The sequence below is a fragment of the Hyla sarda genome, unplaced genomic scaffold, assembly GCF_029499605.1.
Source record: "Hyla sarda isolate aHylSar1 unplaced genomic scaffold, aHylSar1.hap1 scaffold_478, whole genome shotgun sequence".
NCBI classification, from domain to species: domain Eukaryota; kingdom Metazoa; phylum Chordata; class Amphibia; order Anura; family Hylidae; genus Hyla; species Hyla sarda.
In genome coordinates, this window is record NW_026610490.1 from 23,386 (window position 1) to 41,170 (window position 17,785).

Genomic DNA, 17,785 nt, shown 5'->3' on the forward strand with positions numbered 1-17,785 from the left:
AAATCCGGGTTATGGATTGCATTTAAAAAGGCCCCGTGGGAGTGCAATGGGCCCCTGTCTTGCTGCTTAGCAATAATGGTATGGGTTTAGGTTCTGCTGTGTGTACTGGTGGTTGACTGCCCCCCAGCCCAGAGTGTGCATGGAAAATTGTCTGGCAGCCTCCCTGACAGCAAGCAGTGATAGTGCCCATGAAGGGGACCTTGTTGGGCCCGCCCCTTTCACGGTTATCGCTTCTCGGCCTTTTGGCTAAGATCAAGTGTAGTATCTGTTCTTATCAGTTTAATATCTGATACGTCCCCTATCTGGGGACCATATATTAAATGGATTTTTGAGAACGGGGGCCGATTTCGAAGCTTGCTTCCGTCGCCCTATGCATTGACCCGATATGGCAGTATCTTCGGGTACAGTGCACCACCCCCTTACAGGGTTAAAAAGAAAGATTCCTACTTTCATTGCTACCTGCTTGCTGGCTAGCCAGCTAGCCAGCCCTGTGGGCCTTGCTGCTGCTGCTGCAGCCAAAAAACAAAAGGTGGTGCTGCTGCTGCTTCTGCTGTTTCTGCTTCTGCTTCTGCTTGTGTCTGGCCGCTGTTGGAGCGTCCAGGCACAGGACTTCTGCTGCTGCTGACTAAATGGCCTCCTTAATTGGATCATTTGAGTAGCCAGCACACCTGTGCAGGTAGGGCATGACATGATAGGCAGCTGCCTTGATAGCGGGTGGGTGCTGAATGTTCCTAATTGACAAAATAAGATTAATGCTTATGAAGAAATATAAAATCTCATCCCTTCCCCAATATCGCGCCACACCCCTACCCCTTAATTCCCTGGTTGAACTTGATGGACATATGTCTTTTTTCGACCGTACTAACTATGTAACTATGTAACATAACATGGGGGGGGTCTCCTGGCTGTTCACACAGGTGTGTCATTGCTGTACATTGACCATGCATTGCTTCTGTGGTATTGCAAAGGCAAAGACAAATGCTTCCAGCCATCCATTGCACTAATGGATTGGTCATCAGCTGGCTGTCTATGTCCCGCATCAATATAGACCAAAGTACAGAGGGTTAGGCTATGCTATTGTGCACCTACCTGATGCATCAGAAGGTGCGAGGCCCTTGCTAAATTCTGTGCACAGACTTTGAGATCTATACTTTAGACTGTATCTAAACCTGCTCCAACATGGACTGACATTCTGGCCTACTTTCAGCCGATGCGACTTGTCTGCCGCTGAACAGTCGCTTTTTATGTATTCAGCACCTATGTATAATGTTGTAAAAATGCTCTAGAAGCTAAAGTCGCAGAAATGTCACACATATTTGGCCTGCAACTTTCTGTGCGACAAATTCAGACAGGAAAAATCAGTATAAATCCTTAGAAAATTATCCCCCAGTGTCTCCATCTGCTGGCGGTATTGAATAAGCATTGCTGCACTGATGGGGTATGCATTAGACGAAAAAAAAGAAGAAAAAGAAGAATAATACGCCCAGAAAAGAGGCGAAAAGGAGAAAAACGTAAAAAAACGTGAAAAAAAAGTAAGAGGAAGAGAAGGGAAAAAAAGGTGGAAATGGGTTTAAAAGTGATTTCGGCGGAGAAATATATATATATATATATATATATATATATATATATATATATACGCGCACACACACACATATATATAAACGTATTCTCCGTTGAGATATTGCAGCCGCTGCTGTGTCCAGGCCCAGGAGCCTTAGCACTGTGCTGTGATGTCACTCAATACCACTGACATCACTAGGTGTAAACAACATCTCTCCTTTGCTGTGTATGTGACTATGGAGCTGTTTGGTGATGTCGTCTATTATGGCCTTCATAGAAGCAACAGGAGATTGTTGCATCCATCTAGAACCCTCAGAACTACAGTGCTATGATGTCACTCACTTCCACAGGCCTTGCAGAGTGTAAACAACAACAACCCAGCTTTGTTGTGTATGTAACCATAGGGATTTGTGATGTCACCTAGAACCTTCACAGCAGCGACAGCTTTATGAGGAGCATCAGCACTGCTCTGCCTGAGCAGAACCATCACCGCCATAGGTTGTCAAATAACCCGGATTTAACCCACACAGGTAAGTCCAATGGGGTGCAGGCATGTCCTCTATGCTTACAGCTTCCCGTGGGTGTTGGTTTGATACCGTTTGGGGACAGCCAAGGAGGCATCTGCAGGCAACAAAGGTAGGTGTGTGCTTGTGTGTGTGTTTCCTATGCAGATCCTAAGCCCAGTGTCACATGCAAGTAGGAGGAGTAAGAAGGGTTCCTGGCAAATCCGGGTTATGGATTGCATTTAAAAAGGCCCCGTGGGAGTGCAATGGGCCCCTGTCTTGCTGCTTAGCAATAATGGTATGGGTTTAGGTTCTGCTGTGTGTACTGGTGGTTGACTGCCCCCCAGCCCAGAGTGTGCATGGAAAATTGTCTGGCAGCCTCCCTGACAGCAAGCAGTGATAGTGCCCATGAAGGGGACCTTGTTGGGCCCGCCCCTTTCACGGTTATCGCTTCTCGGCCTTTTGGCTAAGATCAAGTGTAGTATCTGTTCTTATCAGTTTTCATGCTGGTGGGGATGGGTGCTGCATGGAGGATGCAGGTGTACCAGGGCTTTCCGGGGCTGGTTCTGAGGAATCAGCTCGACGGCTGCCCCGATGTGACCTGTTCCCTCCGGGTCTCGCCATGAGGCTGAGAGGGTCTAGAGCCGAGGTACTTTTGTGCCTCGGGGAGTGGTGACCCCGAGGTGCCGAAACTCACTGGGAGAATAGACTCACTGAGTTGAAGCACGGGCACCATAATCTCTTCACCTTGTGGCACTCACCTCTTGATTCCCGGCCTTCTGGCTAGGATCAGAGAAATTTTTATAGATCCGGCCGGATGTCCGGGCAGTATATCTGCACACATTCACTTATTTATTTCTTTTTTGTCTCACTGTGTCACTTTTTGCGTGTTGTGTGTTCACAGGATTTGTCAGGATGCGGTAGCCCTTCTGGGTGTCCCTCCTGGCGGTCTAGGGGAGGTGTGTGTGGCCATTAGGTTCCGCACCTCCCTGCAAACACCCCGGGTACTCCTGCTTTGGCAGGGTACCTACCGTAATCGGCTCTGCGGGCAGATACCTTGGCCAACGCCAAGGGGGATGCCGGGAGCATTTGTGGTCCCCTAGTAGCTTCGGCGAAAAGGGACATTGAACCTGGAACCTCGCAGGTACCTTTTGGTCCGGAGGCGAAGGGTAAGGTTTGTTGGGGGGCCTCTCTCCTATCGGAGAAGGGCTTGCGATAGACCGCATCCTTTGTGCACGTTTTTTTAGTGTAACACGTTTGCACTTTTTCTTGCACTTTGGGTGAATCGAAAGCACGTTCCTCGGCTTTAGATAAAAAAAAAAAAAAAAAAAAAAATCTGTTCTTATCAGTTTAATATCTGATACGTCCCCTATCTGGGGACCATATATTAAATGGATTTTTGAGAACGGGGGCCGATTTCGAAGCTTGCTTCCGTCGCCCTATGCATTGACCCGATATGGCAGTATCTTCGGGTACAGTGCACCACCCCCTTACAGGGTTAAAAAGAAAGATTCCTACTTTCATTGCTACCTGCTTGCTGGCTAGCCAGCTAGCCAGCCCTGTGGGCCTTGCTGCTGCTGCTGCAGCCAAAAAACAAAAGGTGGTGCTGCTGCTGCTTCTGCTGCTTCTGCTTCTGCTTGTGTCTGGCCGCTGTTGGAGCGTCCAGGCACAGGACTTCTGCTGCTGCTGACTAAATGGCCTCCTTAATTGGATCATTTGAGTAGCCAGCACACCTGTGCAGGTAGGGCATGACATGATAGGCAGCTGCCTTGATAGCGGGTGGGTGCTGAATGTTCCTAATTGACAAAATAAGATTAATGCTTATGAAGAAATATAAAATCTCATCCCTTCCCCAATATCGCGCCACACCCCTACCCCTTAATTCCCTGGTTGAACTTGATGGACATATGTCTTTTTTCGACCGTACTAACTATGTAACTATGTAACATAACATGGGGGGGGTCTCCTGGCTGTTCACACAGGTGTGTCATTGCTGTACATTGACCATGCATTGCTTCTGTGGTATTGCAAAGGCAAAGACAAATGCTTCCAGCCATCCATTGCACTAATGGATTGGTCATCAGCTGGCTGTCTATGTCCCGCATCAATATAGACCAAAGTACAGAGGGTTAGGCTATGCTATTGTGCACCTACCTGATGCATCAGAAGGTGCGAGGCCCTTGCTAAATTCTGTGCACAGACTTTGAGATCTATACTTTAGACTGTATCTAAACCTGCTCCAACATGGACTGACATTCTGGCCTACTTTCAGCCGATGCGACTTGTCTGCCGCTGAACAGTCGCTTTTTATGTATTCAGCACCTATGTATAATGTTGTAAAAATGCTCTAGAAGCTAAAGTCGCAGAAATGTCACACATATTTGGCCTGCAACTTTCTGTGCGACAAATTCAGACAGGAAAAATCAGTATAAATCCTTAGAAAATTATCCCCCAGTGTCTCCATCTGCTGGCGGTATTGAATAAGCATTGCTGCACTGATGGGGTATGCATTAGACGAAAAAAAAGAAGAAAAAGAAGAATAATACGCCCAGAAAAGAGGCGAAAAGGAGAAAAACGTAAAAAAACGTGAAAAAAAAGTAAGAGGAAGAGAAGGGAAAAAAAGGTGGAAATGGGTTTAAAAGTGATTTCGGCGGAGAAATATATATATATATATATATATATATATATATATACGCGCACACACACACATATATATAAACGTATTCTCCGTTGAGATATTGCAGCCGCTGCTGTGTCCAGGCCCAGGAGCCTTAGCACTGTGCTGTGATGTCACTCAATACCACTGACATCACTAGGTGTAAACAACATCTCTCCTTTGCTGTGTATGTGACTATGGAGCTGTTTGGTGATGTCGTCTATTATGGCCTTCATAGAAGCAACAGGAGATTGTTGCATCCATCTAGAACCCTCAGAACTACAGTGCTATGATGTCACTCACTTCCACAGGCCTTGCAGAGTGTAAACAACAACAACCCAGCTTTGTTGTGTATGTAACCATAGGGATTTGTGATGTCACCTAGAACCTTCACAGCAGCGACAGCTTTATGAGGAGCATCAGCACTGCTCTGCCTGAGCAGAACCATCACCGCCATAGGTTGTCAAATAACCCGGATTTAACCCACACAGGTAAGTCCAATGGGGTGCAGGCATGTCCTCTATGCTTACAGCTTCCCGTGGGTGTTGGTTTGATACCGTTTGGGGACAGCCAAGGAGGCATCTGCAGGCAACAAAGGTAGGTGTGTGCTTGTGTGTGTGTTTCCTATGCAGATCCTAAGCCCAGTGTCACATGCAAGTAGGAGGAGTAAGAAGGGTTCCTGGCAAATCCGGGTTATGGATTGCATTTAAAAAGGCCCCGTGGGAGTGCAATGGGCCCCTGTCTTGCTGCTTAGCAATAATGGTATGGGTTTAGGTTCTGCTGTGTGTACTGGTGGTTGACTGCCCCCCAGCCCAGAGTGTGCATGGAAAATTGTCTGGCAGCCTCCCTGACAGCAAGCAGTGATAGTGCCCATGAAGGGGACCTTGTTGGGCCCGCCCCTTTCACGGTTATCGCTTCTCGGCCTTTTGGCTAAGATCAAGTGTAGTATCTGTTCTTATCAGTTTAATATCTGATACGTCCCCTATCTGGGGACCATATATTAAATGGATTTTTGAGAACGGGGGCCGATTTCGAAGCTTGCTTCCGTCGCCCTATGCATTGACCCGATATGGCAGTATCTTCGGGTACAGTGCACCACCCCCTTACAGGGTTAAAAAGAAAGATTCCTACTTTCATTGCTACCTGCTTGCTGGCTAGCCAGCTAGCCAGCCCTGTGGGCCTTGCTGCTGCTGCTGCAGCCAAAAAACAAAAGGTGGTGCTGCTGCTGCTTCTGCTGCTTCTGCTTCTGCTTGTGTCTGGCCGCTGTTGGAGCGTCCAGGCACAGGACTTCTGCTGCTGCTGACTAAATGGCCTCCTTAATTGGATCATTTGAGTAGCCAGCACACCTGTGCAGGTAGGGCATGACATGATAGGCAGCTGCCTTGATAGCGGGTGGGTGCTGAATGTTCCTAATTGACAAAATAAGATTAATGCTTATGAAGAAATATAAAATCTCATCCCTTCCCCAATATCGCGCCACACCCCTACCCCTTAATTCCCTGGTTGAACTTGATGGACATATGTCTTTTTTCGACCGTACTAACTATGTAACTATGTAACATAACATGGGGGGGGTCTCCTGGCTGTTCACACAGGTGTGTCATTGCTGTACATTGACCATGCATTGCTTCTGTGGTATTGCAAAGGCAAAGACAAATGCTTCCAGCCATCCATTGCACTAATGGATTGGTCATCAGCTGGCTGTCTATGTCCCGCATCAATATAGACCAAAGTACAGAGGGTTAGGCTATGCTATTGTGCACCTACCTGATGCATCAGAAGGTGCGAGGCCCTTGCTAAATTCTGTGCACAGACTTTGAGATCTATACTTTAGACTGTATCTAAACCTGCTCCAACATGGACTGACATTCTGGCCTACTTTCAGCCGATGCGACTTGTCTGTCGCTGAACAGTCGCTTTTTATGTATTCAGCACCTATGTATAATGTTGTAAAAATGCTCTAGAAGCTAAAGTCGCAGAAATGTCACACATATTTGGCCTGCAACTTTCTGTGCGACAAATTCAGACAGGAAAAATCAGTATAAATCCTTAGAAAATTATCCCCCAGTGTCTCCATCTGCTGGCGGTATTGAATAAGCATTGCTGCACTGATGGGGTATGCATTAGACGAAAAAAAAGAAGAAAAAGAAGAATAATACGCCCAGAAAAGAGGCGAAAAGGAGAAAAACGTAAAAAAACGTGAAAAAAAAGTAAGAGGAAGAGAAGGGAAAAAAAGGTGGAAATGGGTTTAAAAGTGATTTCGGCGGAGAATATATATATATATATATATATATATATATATATATATATATACGCGCACACACACACATATATATAAACGTATTCTCCGTTGAGATATTGCAGCCGCTGCTGTGTCCAGGCCCAGGAGCCTTAGCACTGTGCTGTGATGTCACTCAATACCACTGACATCACTAGGTGTAAACAACATCTCTCCTTTGCTGTGTATGTGACTATGGAGCTGTTTGGTGATGTCGTCTATTATGGCCTTCATAGAAGCAACAGGAGATTGTTGCATCCATCTAGAACCCTCAGAACTACAGTGCTATGATGTCACTCACTTCCACAGGCCTTGCAGAGTGTAAACAACAACAACCCAGCTTTGTTGTGTATGTAACCATAGGGATTTGTGATGTCACCTAGAACCTTCACAGCAGCGACAGCTTTATGAGGAGCATCAGCACTGCTCTGCCTGAGCAGAACCATCACCGCCATAGGTTGTCAAATAACCCGGATTTAACCCACACAGGAAAGTCCAATGGGGTGCAGGCATGTCCTCTATGCTTACAGCTTCCCGTGGGTGTTGGTTTGATACCGTTTGGGGACAGCCAAGGAGGCATCTGCAGGCAACAAAGGTAGGTGTGTGCTTGTGTGTGTGTTTCCTATGCAGATCCTAAGCCCAGTGTCACATGCAAGTAGGAGGAGTAAGAAGGGTTCCTGGCAAATCCGGGTTATGGATTGCATTTAAAAAGGCCCCGTGGGAGTGCAATGGGCCCCTGTCTTGCTGCTTAGCAATAATGGTATGGGTTTAGGTTCTGCTGTGTGTACTGGTGGTTGACTGCCCCCCAGCCCAGAGTGTGCATGGAAAATTGTCTGGCAGCCTCCCTGACAGCAAGCAGTGATAGTGCCCATGAAGGGGACCTTGTTGGGCCCGCCCCTTTCACGGTTATCGCTTCTCGGCCTTTTGGCTAAGATCAAGTGTAGTATCTGTTCTTATCAGTTTAATATCTGATACGTCCCCTATCTGGGGACCATATATTAAATGGATTTTTGAGAACGGGGGCCGATTTCGAAGCTTGCTTCCGTCGCCCTATGCATTGACCCGATATGGCAGTATCTTCGGGTACAGTGCACCACCCCCTTACAGGGTTAAAAAGAAAGATTCCTACTTTCATTGCTACCTGCTTGCTGGCTAGCCAGCTAGCCAGCCCTGTGGGCCTTGCTGCTGCTGCTGCAGCCAAAAAACAAAAGGTGGTGCTGCTGCTGCTTCTGCTGCTTCTGCTTCTGCTTGTGTCTGGCCGCTGTTGGAGCGTCCAGGCACAGGACTTCTGCTGCTGCTGACTAAATGGCCTCCTTAATTGGATCATTTGAGTAGCCAGCACACCTGTGCAGGTAGGGCATGACATGATAGGCAGCTGCCTTGATAGCGGGTGGGTGCTGAATGTTCCTAATTGACAAAATAAGATTAATGCTTATGAAGAAATATAAAATCTCATCCCTTCCCCAATATCGCGCCACACCCCTACCCCTTAATTCCCTGGTTGAACTTGATGGACATATGTCTTTTTTCGACCGTACTAACTATGTAACTATGTAACATAACATGGGGGGGGTCTCCTGGCTGTTCACACAGGTGTGTCATTGCTGTACATTGACCATGCATTGCTTCTGTGGTATTGCAAAGGCAAAGACAAATGCTTCCAGCCATCCATTGCACTAATGGATTGGTCATCAGCTGGCTGTCTATGTCCCGCATCAATATAGACCAAAGTACAGAGGGTTAGGCTATGCTATTGTGCACCTACCTGATGCATCAGAAGGTGCGAGGCCCTTGCTAAATTCTGTGCACAGACTTTGAGATCTATACTTTAGACTGTATCTAAACCTGCTCCAACATGGACTGACATTCTGGCCTACTTTCAGCCGATGCGACTTGTCTGTCGCTGAACAGTCGCTTTTTATGTATTCAGCACCTATGTATAATGTTGTAAAAATGCTCTAGAAGCTAAAGTCGCAGAAATGTCACACATATTTGGCCTGCAACTTTCTGTGCGACAAATTCAGACAGGAAAAATCAGTATAAATCCTTAGAAAATTATCCCCCAGTGTCTCCATCTGCTGGCGGTATTGAATAAGCATTGCTGCACTGATGGGGTATGCATTAGACGAAAAAAAAGAAGAAAAAGAAGAATAATACGCCCAGAAAAGAGGCGAAAAGGAGAAAAACGTAAAAAAACGTGAAAAAAAAGTAAGAGGAAGAGAAGGGAAAAAAAGGTGGAAATGGGTTTAAAAGTGATTTCGGCGGAGAAATATATATATATATATATATATATATATATATATATACGCGCACACACACACATATATATAAACGTATTCTCCGTTGAGATATTGCAGCCGCTGCTGTGTCCAGGCCCAGGAGCCTTAGCACTGTGCTGTGATGTCACTCAATACCACTGACATCACTAGGTGTAAACAACATCTCTCCTTTGCTGTGTATGTGACTATGGAGCTGTTTGGTGATGTCGTCTATTATGGCCTTCATAGAAGCAACAGGAGATTGTTGCATCCATCTAGAACCCTCAGAACTACAGTGCTATGATGTCACTCACTTCCACAGGCCTTGCAGAGTGTAAACAACAACAACCCAGCTTTGTTGTGTATGTAACCATAGGGATTTGTGATGTCACCTAGAACCTTCACAGCAGCGACAGCTTTATGAGGAGCATCAGCACTGCTCTGCCTGAGCAGAACCATCACCGCCATAGGTTGTCAAATAACCCGGATTTAACCCACACAGGTAAGTCCAATGGGGTGCAGGCATGTCCTCTATGCTTACAGCTTCCCGTGGGTGTTGGTTTGATACCGTTTGGGGACAGCCAAGGAGGCATCTGCAGGCAACAAAGGTAGGTGTGTGCTTGTGTGTGTGTTTCCTATGCAGATCCTAAGCCCAGTGTCACATGCAAGTAGGAGGAGTAAGAAGGGTTCCTGGCAAATCCGGGTTATGGATTGCATTTAAAAAGGCCCCGTGGGAGTGCAATGGGCCCCTGTCTTGCTGCTTAGCAATAATGGTATGGGTTTAGGTTCTGCTGTGTGTACTGGTGGTTGACTGCCCCCCAGCCCAGAGTGTGCATGGAAAATTGTCTGGCAGCCTCCCTGACAGCAAGCAGTGATAGTGCCCATGAAGGGGACCTTGTTGGGCCCGCCCCTTTCACGGTTATCGCTTCTCGGCCTTTTGGCTAAGATCAAGTGTAGTATCTGTTCTTATCAGTTTAATATCTGATACGTCCCCTATCTGGGGACCATATATTAAATGGATTTTTGAGAACGGGGGCCGATTTCGAAGCTTGCTTCCGTCGCCCTATGCATTGACCCGATATGGCAGTATCTTCGGGTACAGTGCACCACCCCCTTACAGGGTTAAAAAGAAAGATTCCTACTTTCATTGCTACCTGCTTGCTGGCTAGCCAGCTAGCCAGCCCTGTGGGCCTTGCTGCTGCTGCTGCAGCCAAAAAACAAAAGGTGGTGCTGCTGCTGCTTCTGCTGCTTCTGCTTCTGCTTGTGTCTGGCCGCTGTTGGAGCGTCCAGGCACAGGACTTCTGCTGCTGCTGACTAAATGGCCTCCTTAATTGGATCATTTGAGTAGCCAGCACACCTGTGCAGGTAGGGCATGACATGATAGGCAGCTGCCTTGATAGCGGGTGGGTGCTGAATGTTCCTAATTGACAAAATAAGATTAATGCTTATGAAGAAATATAAAATCTCATCCCTTCCCCAATATCGCGCCACACCCCTACCCCTTAATTCCCTGGTTGAACTTGATGGACATATGTCTTTTTTCGACCGTACTAACTATGTAACTATGTAACATAACATGGGGGGGGTCTCCTGGCTGTTCACACAGGTGTGTCATTGCTGTACATTGACCATGCATTGCTTCTGTGGTATTGCAAAGGCAAAGACAAATGCTTCCAGCCATCCATTGCACTAATGGATTGGTCATCAGCTGGCTGTCCATGTCCCGCATCAATATAGACCAAAGTACAGAGGGTTAGGCTATGCTATTGTGCACCTACCTGATGCATCAGAAGGTGCGAGGCCCTTGCTAAATTCTGTGCACAGACTTTGAGATCTATACTTTAGACTGTATCTAAACCTGCTCCAACATGGACTGACATTCTGGCCTACTTTCAGCCGATGCGACTTGTCTGCCGCTGAACAGTCGCTTTTTATGTATTCAGCACCTATGTATAATGTTGTAAAAATGCTCTAGAAGCTAAAGTCGCAGAAATGTCACACATATTTGGCCTGCAACTTTCTGTGCGACAAATTCAGACAGGAAAAATCAGTATAAATCCTTAGAAAATTATCCCCCAGTGTCTCCATCTGCTGGCGGTATTGAATAAGCATTGCTGCACTGATGGGGTATGCATTAGACGAAAAAAAAGAAGAAAAAGAAGAATAATACGCCCAGAAAAGAGGCGAAAAGGAGAAAAACGTAAAAAAACGTGAAAAAAAAGTAAGAGGAAGAGAAGGGAAAAAAAGGTGGAAATGGGTTTAAAAGTGATTTCGGCGGAGAAATATATATATATATATATATATATATATATATATATATATATATACGCGCACACACACACATATATATAAACGTATTCTCCGTTGAGATATTGCAGCCGCTGCTGTGTCCAGGCCCAGGAGCCTTAGCACTGTGCTGTGATGTCACTCAATACCACTGACATCACTAGGTGTAAACAACATCTCTCCTTTGCTGTGTATGTGACTATGGAGCTGTTTGGTGATGTCGTCTATTATGGCCTTCATAGAAGCAACAGGAGATTGTTGCATCCATCTAGAACCCTCAGAACTACAGTGCTATGATGTCACTCACTTCCACAGGCCTTGCAGAGTGTAAACAACAACAACCCAGCTTTGTTGTGTATGTAACCATAGGGATTTGTGATGTCACCTAGAACCTTCACAGCAGCGACAGCTTTATGAGGAGCATCAGCACTGCTCTGCCTGAGCAGAACCATCACCGCCATAGGTTGTCAAATAACCCGGATTTAACCCACACAGGTAAGTCCAATGGGGTGCAGGCATGTCCTCTATGCTTACAGCTTCCCGTGGGTGTTGGTTTGATACCGTTTGGGGACAGCCAAGGAGGCATCTGCAGGCAACAAAGGTAGGTGTGTGCTTGTGTGTGTGTTTCCTATGCAGATCCTAAGCCCAGTGTCACATGCAAGTAGGAGGAGTAAGAAGGGTTCCTGGCAAATCCGGGTTATGGATTGCATTTAAAAAGGCCCCGTGGGAGTGCAATGGGCCCCTGTCTTGCTGCTTAGCAATAATGGTATGGGTTTAGGTTCTGCTGTGTGTACTGGTGGTTGACTGCCCCCCAGCCCAGAGTGTGCATGGAAAATTGTCTGGCAGCCTCCCTGACAGCAAGCAGTGATAGTGCCCATGAAGGGGACCTTGTTGGGCCCGCCCCTTTCACGGTTATCGCTTCTCGGCCTTTTGGCTAAGATCAAGTGTAGTATCTGTTCTTATCAGTTTAATATCTGATACGTCCCCTATCTGGGGACCATATATTAAATGGATTTTTGAGAACGGGGGCCGATTTCGAAGCTTGCTTCCGTCGCCCTATGCATTGACCCGATATGGCAGTATCTTCGGGTACAGTGCACCACCCCCTTACAGGGTTAAAAAGAAAGATTCCTACTTTCATTGCTACCTGCTTGCTGGCTAGCCAGCTAGCCAGCCCTGTGGGCCTTGCTGCTGCTGCTGCAGCCAAAAAACAAAAGGTGGTGCTGCTGCTGCTTCTGCTGCTTCTGCTTCTGCTTGTGTCTGGCCGCTGTTGGAGCGTCCAGGCACAGGACTTCTGCTGCTGCTGACTAAATGGCCTCCTTAATTGGATCATTTGAGTAGCCAGCACACCTGTGCAGGTAGGGCATGACATGATAGGCAGCTGCCTTGATAGCGGGTGGGTGCTGAATGTTCCTAATTGACAAAATAAGATTAATGCTTATGAAGAAATATAAAATCTCATCCCTTCCCCAATATCGCGCCACACCCCTACCCCTTAATTCCCTGGTTGAACTTGATGGACATATGTCTTTTTTCGACCGTACTAACTATGTAACTATGTAACATAACATGGGGGGGGTCTCCTGGCTGTTCACACAGGTGTGTCATTGCTGTACATTGACCATGCATTGCTTCTGTGGTATTGCAAAGGCAAAGACAAATGCTTCCAGCCATCCATTGCACTAATGGATTGGTCATCAGCTGGCTGTCTATGTCCCGCATCAATATAGACCAAAGTACAGAGGGTTAGGCTATGCTATTGTGCACCTACCTGATGCATCAGAAGGTGCGAGGCCCTTGCTAAATTCTGTGCACAGACTTTGAGATCTATACTTTAGACTGTATCTAAACCTGCTCCAACATGGACTGACATTCTGGCCTACTTTCAGCCGATGCGACTTGTCTGTCGCTGAACAGTCGCTTTTTATGTATTCAGCACCTATGTATAATGTTGTAAAAATGCTCTAGAAGCTAAAGTCGCAGAAATGTCACACATATTTGGCCTGCAACTTTCTGTGCGACAAATTCAGACAGGAAAAATCAGTATAAATCCTTAGAAAATTATCCCCCAGTGTCTCCATCTGCTGGCGGTATTGAATAAGCATTGCTGCACTGATGGGGTATGCATTAGACGAAAAAAAAGAAGAAAAAGAAGAATAATACGCCCAGAAAAGAGGCGAAAAGGAGAAAAACGTAAAAAAACGTGAAAAAAAAGTAAGAGGAAGAGAAGGGAAAAAAAGGTGGAAATGGGTTTAAAAGTGATTTCGGCGGAGAAATATATATATATATATATATATATATATATATATATATATATATACGCGCACACACACACATATATATAAACGTATTCTCCGTTGAGATATTGCAGCCGCTGCTGTGTCCAGGCCCAGGAGCCTTAGCACTGTGCTGTGATGTCACTCAATACCACTGACATCACTAGGTGTAAACAACATCTCTCCTTTGCTGTGTATGTGACTATGGAGCTGTTTGGTGATGTCGTCTATTATGGCCTTCATAGAAGCAACAGGAGATTGTTGCATCCATCTAGAACCCTCAGAACTACAGTGCTATGATGTCACTCACTTCCACAGGCCTTGCAGAGTGTAAACAACAACAACCCAGCTTTGTTGTGTATGTAACCATAGGGATTTGTGATGTCACCTAGAACCTTCACAGCAGCGACAGCTTTATGAGGAGCATCAGCACTGCTCTGCCTGAGCAGAACCATCACCGCCATAGGTTGTCAAATAACCCGGATTTAACCCACACAGGAAAGTCCAATGGGGTGCAGGCATGTCCTCTATGCTTACAGCTTCCCGTGGGTGTTGGTTTGATACCGTTTGGGGACAGCCAAGGAGGCATCTGCAGGCAACAAAGGTAGGTGTGTGCTTGTGTGTGTGTTTCCTATGCAGATCCTAAGCCCAGTGTCACATGCAAGTAGGAGGAGTAAGAAGGGTTCCTGGCAAATCCGGGTTATGGATTGCATTTAAAAAGGCCCCGTGGGAGTGCAATGGGCCCCTGTCTTGCTGCTTAGCAATAATGGTATGGGTTTAGGTTCTGCTGTGTGTACTGGTGGTTGACTGCCCCCCAGCCCAGAGTGTGCATGGAAAATTGTCTGGCAGCCTCCCTGACAGCAAGCAGTGATAGTGCCCATGAAGGGGACCTTGTTGGGCCCGCCCCTTTCACGGTTATCGCTTCTCGGCCTTTTGGCTAAGATCAAGTGTAGTATCTGTTCTTATCAGTTTAATATCTGATACGTCCCCTATCTGGGGACCATATATTAAATGGATTTTTGAGAACGGGGGCCGATTTCGAAGCTTGCTTCCGTCGCCCTATGCATTGACCCGATATGGCAGTATCTTCGGGTACAGTGCACCACCCCCTTACAGGGTTAAAAAGAAAGATTCCTACTTTCATTGCTACCTGCTTGCTGGCTAGCCAGCTAGCCAGCCCTGTGGGCCTTGCTGCTGCTGCTGCTGCAGCCAAAAAACAAAAGGTGGTGCTGCTGCTGCTTCTGCTGCTTCTGCTTCTGCTTGTGTCTGGCCGCTGTTGGAGCGTCCAGGCACAGGACTTCTGCTGCTGCTGACTAAATGGCCTCCTTAATTGGATCATTTGAGTAGCCAGCACACCTGTGCAGGTAGGGCATGACATGATAGGCAGCTGCCTTGATAGCGGGTGGGTGCTGAATGTTCCTAATTGACAAAATAAGATTAATGCTTATGAAGAAATATAAAATCTCATCCCTTCCCCAATATCGCGCCACACCCCTACCCCTTAATTCCCTGGTTGAACTTGATGGACATATGTCTTTTTTCGACCGTACTAACTATGTAACTATGTAACATAACATGGGGGGGGTCTCCTGGCTGTTCACACAGGTGTGTCATTGCTGTACATTGACCATGCATTGCTTCTGTGGTATTGCAAAGGCAAAGACAAATGCTTCCAGCCATCCATTGCACTAATGGATTGGTCATCAGCTGGCTGTCTATGTCCCGCATCAATATAGACCAAAGTACAGAGGGTTAGGCTATGCTATTGTGCACCTACCTGATGCATCAGAAGGTGCGAGGCCCTTGCTAAATTCTGTGCACAGACTTTGAGATCTATACTTTAGACTGTATCTAAACCTGCTCCAACATGGACTGACATTCTGGCCTACTTTCAGCCGATGCGACTTGTCTGTCGCTGAACAGTCGCTTTTTATGTATTCAGCACCTATGTATAATGTTGTAAAAATGCTCTAGAAGCTAAAGTCGCAGAAATGTCACACATATTTGGCCTGCAACTTTCTGTGCGACAAATTCAGACAGGAAAAATCAGTATAAATCCTTAGAAAATTATCCCCCAGTGTCTCCATCTGCTGGCGGTATTGAATAAGCATTGCTGCACTGATGGGGTATGCATTAGACGAAAAAAAAGAAGAAAAAGAAGAATAATACGCCCAGAAAAGAGGCGAAAAGGAGAAAAACGTAAAAAAACGTGAAAAAAAAGTAAGAGGAAGAGAAGGGAAAAAAAGGTGGAAATGGGTTTAAAAGTGATTTCGGCGGAGAAATATATATATATATATATATATATATATATATATATATATACGCGCACACACACACATATATATAAACGTATTCTCCGTTGAGATATTGCAGCCGCTGCTGTGTCCAGGCCCAGGAGCCTTAGCACTGTGCTGTGATGTCACTCAATACCACTGACATCACTAGGTGTAAACAACATCTCTCCTTTGCTGTGTATGTGACTATGGAGCTGTTTGGTGATGTCGTCTATTATGGCCTTCATAGAAGCAACAGGAGATTGTTGCATCCATCTAGAACCCTCAGAACTACAGTGCTATGATGTCACTCACTTCCACAGGCCTTGCAGAGTGTAAACAACAACAACCCAGCTTTGTTGTGTATGTAACCATAGGGATTTGTGATGTCACCTAGAACCTTCACAGCAGCGACAGCTTTATGAGGAGCATCAGCACTGCTCTGCCTGAGCAGAACCATCACCGCCATAGGTTGTCAAATAACCCGGATTTAACCCACACAGGTAAGTCCAATGGGGTGCAGGCATGTCCTCTATGCTTACAGCTTCCCGTGGGTGTTGGTTTGATACCGTTTGGGGACAGCCAAGGAGGCATCTGCAGGCAACAAAGGTAGGTGTGTGCTTGTGTGTGTGTTTCCTATGCAGATCCTAAGCCCAGTGTCACATGCAAGTAGGAGGAGTAAGAAGGGTTCCTGGCAAATCCGGGTTATGGATTGCATTTAAAAAGGCCCCGTGGGAGTGCAATGGGCCCCTGTCTTGCTGCTTAGCAATAATGGTATGGGTTTAGGTTCTGCTGTGTGTACTGGTGGTTGACTGCCCCCCAGCCCAGAGTGTGCATGGAAAATTGTCTGGCAGCCTCCCTGACAGCAAGCAGTGATAGTGCCCATGAAGGGGACCTTGTTGGGCCCGCCCCTTTCACGGTTATCGCTTCTCGGCCTTTTGGCTAAGATCAAGTGTAGTATCTGTTCTTATCAGTTTAATATCTGATACGTCCCCTATCTGGGGACCATATATTAAATGGATTTTTGAGAACGGGGGCCGATTTCGAAGCTTGCTTCCGTCGCCCTATGCATTGACCCGATATGGCAGTATCTTCGGGTACAGTGCACCACCCCCTTACAGGGTTAAAAAGAAAGATTCCTACTTTCATTGCTACCTGCTTGCTGGCTAGCCAGCTAGCCAGCCCTGTGGGCCTTGCTGCTGCTGCTGCAGCCAAAAAACAAAAGGTGGTGCTGCTGCTGCTTCTGCTGCTTCTGCTTCTGCTTGTGTCTGGCCGCTGTTGGAGCGTCCAGGCACAGGACTTCTGCTGCTGCTGACTAAATGGCCTCCTTAATTGGATCATTTGAGTAGCCAGCACACCTGTGCAGGTAGGGCATGACATGATAGGCAGCTGCCTTGATAGCGGGTGGGTGCTGAATGTTCCTAATTGACAAAATAAGATTAATGCTTATGAAGAAATATAAAATCTCATCCCTTCCCCAATATCGCGCCACACCCCTACCCCTTAATTCCCTGGTTGAACTTGATGGACATATGTCTTTTTTCGACCGTACTAACTATGTAACTATGTAACATAACATGGGGGGGGGTCTCCTGGCTGTTCACACAGGTGTGTCATTGCTGTACATTGACCATGCATTGCTTCTGTGGTATTGCAAAGGCAAAGACAAATGCTTCCAGCCATCCATTGCACTAA

At 46.5% G+C, this 17,785-nt stretch overlaps 8 non-coding genes and 1 pseudogene across 8 annotated transcripts; all 9 read left to right on the forward strand.

Moving 5' to 3' along the window:
• Nucleotides 1-226: 226 nt before the first annotated feature.
• On the forward strand, nucleotides 227-417 carry LOC130336346 (U2 spliceosomal RNA). The gene has a single exon (XR_008877786.1). It is a non-coding gene; the product is annotated as a U2 spliceosomal RNA (small nuclear RNA).
• A 2,092-nt stretch (nucleotides 418-2,509) lies between these two features.
• LOC130336342 (U2 spliceosomal RNA) lies at nucleotides 2,510-2,669 on the forward strand (annotated as a pseudogene).
• Nucleotides 2,670-3,362: 693 nt separating this feature from the next.
• LOC130336339 (U2 spliceosomal RNA) lies at nucleotides 3,363-3,551 on the forward strand. The gene has a single exon (XR_008877784.1). It is a non-coding gene; the product is annotated as a U2 spliceosomal RNA (small nuclear RNA).
• Nucleotides 3,552-5,629: 2,078 nt separating this feature from the next.
• On the forward strand, nucleotides 5,630-5,820 carry LOC130336347 (U2 spliceosomal RNA). Its single transcript, XR_008877787.1, has one exon. It is a non-coding gene; the product is annotated as a U2 spliceosomal RNA (small nuclear RNA).
• A 2,085-nt stretch (nucleotides 5,821-7,905) lies between these two features.
• LOC130336348 (U2 spliceosomal RNA) lies at nucleotides 7,906-8,096 on the forward strand. Its single transcript, XR_008877788.1, has one exon. It is a non-coding gene; the product is annotated as a U2 spliceosomal RNA (small nuclear RNA).
• Nucleotides 8,097-10,176: 2,080 nt separating this feature from the next.
• On the forward strand, nucleotides 10,177-10,367 carry LOC130336349 (U2 spliceosomal RNA). The gene has a single exon (XR_008877789.1). It is a non-coding gene; the product is annotated as a U2 spliceosomal RNA (small nuclear RNA).
• Nucleotides 10,368-12,455: 2,088 nt separating this feature from the next.
• LOC130336352 (U2 spliceosomal RNA) lies at nucleotides 12,456-12,646 on the forward strand. The gene has a single exon (XR_008877791.1). It is a non-coding gene; the product is annotated as a U2 spliceosomal RNA (small nuclear RNA).
• A 2,088-nt stretch (nucleotides 12,647-14,734) lies between these two features.
• Nucleotides 14,735-14,925, forward strand: LOC130336353 (U2 spliceosomal RNA). Its single transcript, XR_008877792.1, has one exon. It is a non-coding gene; the product is annotated as a U2 spliceosomal RNA (small nuclear RNA).
• A 2,087-nt stretch (nucleotides 14,926-17,012) lies between these two features.
• LOC130336354 (U2 spliceosomal RNA) lies at nucleotides 17,013-17,203 on the forward strand. The gene has a single exon (XR_008877793.1). It is a non-coding gene; the product is annotated as a U2 spliceosomal RNA (small nuclear RNA).
• Nucleotides 17,204-17,785: the final 582 nt, after the last annotated feature.